The following is a 6,318-nucleotide window of genomic DNA, read 5'->3' on the forward strand; positions in this document are numbered from 1 at the left end:
ATAGATTGAAGAATTGGATGGGCTCCTTGGTGTCCCCTCAATCTCCTTTGATAAAGGCAAGGAGTATTACAGATGGTTGTCATTGATCCCAATTGGTCTAAATGTGCTATAAAAGCGATGGCAAAATGGTGTCATCATAACAATATATTTTAAAAAGACTTTTGACGTGAGTTTGTCCAAAATCAGTTAATCAAGATTGGAATCATCTAATCCATCCCTCCTTGGCTCTTGGATCTTGATCTCTAGCTAGCTAATCTCCAGATTCTGGTCGAGAGGGGGGTTTTGTTTCGGTTCCCTTGTTTTAATTGATTTCGGTCCTCCTTTCTTTTCCAGTCATCCTTATTGTCGATGCTCATTGTTGATGCTTGTGGCCAGTTTCCTCGTGCCGGTCATGTTCACTACCAAAGCCTTAGTCACCAGTGAGCGACTGGAGCTAGAAAATTCATCATACCCCTTGTTCAGACTGACCCTTTTTCGGTTTGTTTCTTCGATGCTGGCCACTTGCTGTCGCCAACTGCCGCTCACGGTGGTTGATCGGTCCTCCGGTCGGTAGTACTATCAGCAGCCCTCTTCTTCCTCTGTTGGACAGAGAAAGGCCTTCTTTCTCTCTATTTCTCTCAATTCTGTCTCACACTCTCTTGTTTCTCTTTCTCTACATGATTTCTCTCTCTATTGTTTCTCTGAGGTTTTTTTGGACTCCAGAATAGGGTCCATTCTCAATGATCTTGATCAACCCTATTGGAGGGGGCCTTGACCCTTGGTCGTCTATAGCCTATCGGTCTCCATCTTGGCTCTTGTTGGACATTGCTAGATTTGGACATCCTCGATTTTTATTGAGTCACCTGTACGCTAACCCGACTATAATCAGATGAAATTACCTTAATTAGACCGATTAGGATGTAGGGCACTCCCGCCTGACCAGCTGCTTGAAAATTAGAATTTTTATTCTTAAAAACAATCATTGCTAAATTTTTGATAAAAAAATATAATTTTTGAATATTAGGCTTTGAAGAGGATTTTTAGAGTCAATTGGATTTGTCACTTAATTCCACCTACAAGGTAAGTAATACAACCCTTTTTCTATATTTATCAGTAATTTATGAAATATTAATAAATTTTGAAAATATATTATTTATGATTTATGAACTTGATGCATGGTGCTTTATTTTGAAAATGCCTTTTTTTGAAATATCGTATGATGCATGATAGAACATATTGATTTTGATGTGAATTGCTCTTAATTGTTTTTTGCTATCGTATGATTTTATGTATCTTTCAATTTAAAATATAAAACATATTTTTGAGTATAAAGAATTGTGATTGAAAATGGATTTGGACTCATAACCTGACTATATATTGATACCTCGCCAATGGAGGTTAGATGCTAGTATATTGATACCCTACAAGCAGGGTTATATGTCAATACATCGATACCTTGACAATAGGGGTTATGCATTGGTACAATGATACCCTGCTAGTAGAAATTATGCACTGGTACATCGATACTTTGCCAATAAGTATTATATGTTGGCACATCGATATGCTGCTAGTGGAGATTATATGTTGACATATCGATACTCTGCCAGTAGAGATTATATGTTAGCACAGTGATACCGTACTAGTGGAGATTTTACATTAACATTTTGACTATTACTGAGCTCATTATCTGGATCAACCATAGGGTAAAAGTATGGTTATAGTTCATAGTTGATGAGATAAACTTGATGTTTTGAAAAATATTAGATTTTTATGAACTAAATTTGAATTTGAAAAGGATTTCATTTGCACTGGCCTTTGAACTCATTAATTCCACATGCTTATTTTCAGTAAATTATTATTTATTTTGTTACCTGATTTATCTAGTTAAACTGTTTTATTGCTTATTGGGCCGTCTTGCTCATTATTCAATATTTTACTATTTTTATAGATCTTGAGAATTAAGATGATACAGGGATATTCTTCGAGAAGGAGTGATTAGAAGTAGAGTTTTGGTTCTATATTTTAGATTAGCATTCTATTAAAATTTCATATAAGACTATTGAATATTTTTTGGAATCTTATGATATTAAGTTTAGATTTTAGTTATTTAAATTTTGGACTTAATTAATTGATTATTTATTTTATTGCTTGCTTTATGATACCGTGATGAGAAGCTTTGCATACTTATGAAGAGAGTTTTTTATAAGTATGCGGTAGTTACCACATCCCTCGATTGCGAATTCAGGTCGAAGGTGTGTTAATTGGTAAAAAAATTACTACAAAAAATGATATTAGAAAAAGATTACTATATTTGGTTGGAGATAATCTTATATGGGACTACTATCAAATTTTCAACAACACCTTTGAATAAATAATTTAAATAATAATTTTTTTTCTTAGCCCATTTGCTGGCTATTTATGGTCCACTTACATAAATGCTGTAAATATTGGCTATTTCAAATATTAAAATATATTTATATGAGTTAATTCATATTTTTAAATTAGTTATATATTAAAAAATATTTTTTGTTATATAAAAAAATCTTAGGATGTTTTGGTATATAAATCAAATATTAATTTTTAATAAACCCTATGTTAGATTTATTTGATAATTAATAAATATTTAATTATTATTTATTAATAATTAATATTTATGAATCAATAGATCAATACATTAAATACATTATTTATGATATTTATGATATAAGTGAGGGCATTTCCAATAAGAAATAATAATTTCAGATTATCTTCGCTTAGTAATCCAACGTGAGAAAATAAATTCCACCTCTCTGGTAGTATTTATTTTACCTTCTCTCTAAGAAAAATATACATAAAATCCGCTATTTATTTTACCATCTCTTTCATTTATTTTTGTACCAAATATGATAATTTAATATAGAATTTATTTTCTATGCTAGATTACCTCTAACCAAACAAACTAAAAGGGTTCTATTTATTTCCTACCAACATTTCTCCACCTCTTTTGGACCCTTAGTGAAGGCTCCTATAATTAGTGTATTGAGAAGGGCCACTTCAATAATGAATATTCAAATAGAGTTGTTGGCTTTAAATATAGAGGGATAGGATATTTGACTAGCCATTGCAATCATAAGATCAAGTAATTAATGCTTCCCCTTTTCATTCTTTTGCTAAATCTCTAAGGAATTTGGCTGGCATGATAACGGTTGGATCTGGAGGCCTCAAGTTCATCCGAGGGTTGCTCTTCTCACTTGGAATCTCTCTAGGGGCCGCATCTCGACCAAGAGAATTCTGAGAATAAGGGGCCTAAACATCCCTTTGATTTGCCCTAATTGCGAGGTAGAGGAGTTCATTGACCATGCCTTGTTTTAGTGTGAGTGGGCAACCTGAGTGTAGAGACTAGCCAGCGCCGCTCTGGAGGTGAATCAATCGGCGACCTTGGTCGATACTTTTTTGGCATATGTTCAGAGAAGCTCCACCAGGCCAAAGTCCAAACCTATTAGCGTCGTTGCCATCTATCATATCTAGCTGGCTCGGATTGCCTGAACCTTTAGAGAGGGAAGTCCACCTCTTAGACTTACCTTGGAAAGGGCCCTTGCTCAGGCCACAAAGATCATCCTATCACACACTGATGGAGTACCTTTGATAGCTCGAGATACTTGGGACTCCTCCTTAGCTCATATAGTGTCTAGGATGGTGTTCATTACTTGGGAGCCCCCACCTCCGAGTTTTCTCAAGGTAAACTTCAATGCCTATGTTTTGGAGGACGGCTCCAGAGATGGAGCGAGCTTTGTGATCAAGGTTTAGGATGCAAGGTTGGTTCTTGCCAGCCACAGTCCGATTTTTGATACCTCAATTTTTGGTGCAGAACTGAGAGCTGCATGGCTAGGGATTAGTTATGCTCAACACAAGTTGGGAGCCAGATCCTTCATTGTGGAAGGTGACTCTGCCACGATGATCTAGTGGATTCAAGGCCAAGCTAGGGAGGTGGGTGCCCATCCTTTGCTACAGGACATCTAGAGCCTTTTAAGAGAAGATCCCTCTTTTATTGCTAGGCATATATATCAAGAAACTAATGGAGCTGCAGACTGGATGACTTCTTTTGTCGTCCATCATTCTAACGGGATGCTATGGACTGATAGTTCTCTTGCCCCAAGGGCTTTTCGGAAGATATTGTCTTTTGATTTCTTTAGATATATTCATACTAGATTATTGTGAATCACTTGTTTTAGCAAAAAAAAAGTGCTTGGAAGACCCTAGAACTCCCTCAAAGATCAAGAGTACATATTTGTGTAGCTTGTTGTTTGAAGTACACCATGATGAGATGGAGCATATCCTAGGCCTCTGCTCAACCCTAGTAGAAATTGCAGGCTCAGACCTCAATTGGGCTTGCCTTTCTATTCTCAATGCAGTAGAGTCTCTTCCCATTTGAGGATCCCTCTTTTGATTCCAAAAAGGGTGTGCTTCATAGGTTGAGGGTGTACCTTTCGTACGAAAGAAAGATGTGCCTATTTTGCATGAATCCACTTTTGGATCATCCACTGGTCGCTTCGAGATCTATGAATGTGGATGGTAGACGGAGTTTGGATTGTTTTGAGATCTGTGCCGTTGGTGATCCAATAGTGGTTCAATGAGATATGTCCAGGTGGATGAGAGATGGATTTGATGGTTGAATTTGAGGCGAGAGCATTTTAATTTGGTGAGAATGTAGTCAATAGAGCGACCATAGGACATGTGCTACACGTAAGAAGAAACATGAATGAGATATAGTTGTCAAATAAAATTCATATTTATTCACATTATTACTACTATTAATTATTAAATAAGTTTCTTTACTGCATATCCTCAACTTTCTTAGCTTTTTAGTCAAACTGAAGGCTTACATGATTTTGTCATCTATGAAATATTATGCGAATGTATGCTAATGGAATATTAATTTTGTCATGTAATGCACATCATTTATTACAAGGAGCATTTGATGGATAGCGTTGATACAATCAACCAAAAATCTTAGGAGTTAGTTTAATAGATAAATTATTGTTCTAGTTTATATTATTTTTTTACCTTTTTTTACTAGAAAACAATAAATTTAGAATGAAATAGGTAGAGGGGGAGCTTGCTTCCTAATAATAGATTTTTGTCAAGCTTGCTTCCATATAATAGCACTCTTTCTTGTATTATAACTTTCCAGTTCAGCTGCACATCAGAGTAAGTATCTATTATTATGAATTCATGGAGAACTACCAAAGTAGGAAACTGGATGCCAAAATGGCACGCTTACACATCTATATACATATAGATTGAACTTTTCTTTAAGAAACAAAATTCTTGTTTTGTGATTAGTAAACACTTTCAACTTTTCTTGTTGGATAAGAACATGAGAGATCTTGTTGGATAAGAATCTTGTTGAATATTCACTTTGATTATATGAAGATTTTTCATAGAGTTTGCTTTACATTTCTACAACTATTAGAGTTTCCTTCATACTTCTACAACTCTTTAGTATTTGATTTATATTTCTACTTTTAGAAATATGAAAATTCGAGCATTTGAGTCCACCACTAATAATTCCATCTTTTGACACATTCTTATATTATTGTAGAATGTAGCTTGTGAGATTGCACTTTTTGTTACTCCCATAGACTTTAGCACATGCATAGTTTTCCCCCTTTTTATAATGTCCTATCATTTTGGCTCACTTACGTAAAACTAGTTATATTGAAGTTTCATATTGTTTTGGCTCACTTGCAAGATTTAAAGCCAACCATGTGTGTCATGAGGCAAATGGTACTGCAAAATTGAACAGCATTTTATGTGGCCAATCATTCTATAAAGGTTGTTTAGAAGAACTTGTCCCTAGTTCGATGCTGCCTTAAGATATTTTACTCGTAGATTCTTCTAGATGTACTTACACGAGAGTGGTGTAAACTACTACTGCTTCATAAAAAAAAAAAAAAAAAAAATCTGTATCAATGTCATCTTGATTTGCTATTAAGATTGAGATAAAGCAAAACATTAAATTATCTTAACCAAGATAGAGAACTTGAAAAAATATATGAATCTTTAAAATCTCACCCAATATTTCAGAAACCTGCAAGCACTGATTTTGAAACTTATTAATACAAATACTTGTTTAAGAAAGTTAAAAAGCTTGTTTTGATAATAAATATAGATTTTGCATAAAAGATCCATTGAGTTATCGGTTTTGCAAGAGTGGGAATCAGATTAATCAATTTATTAGATTTTTTTTCCTCAACATAATTTGGTAATGAATAAATAACAGTAAATACGGATTAATGTCCGAAGCCGTCTTAACGGAGGCATCTGTCACCGTAATCCGGTTCTTCCTCTGATACCTGT

Source organism: Phoenix dactylifera, chromosome 2 (assembly GCF_051530095.1).
Source record: "Phoenix dactylifera cultivar Ajwa chromosome 2, Ajwa_hap1_PhDact_Kaust_v1.1, whole genome shotgun sequence".
Lineage (NCBI taxonomy): Eukaryota > Viridiplantae > Streptophyta > Magnoliopsida > Arecales > Arecaceae > Phoenix > Phoenix dactylifera.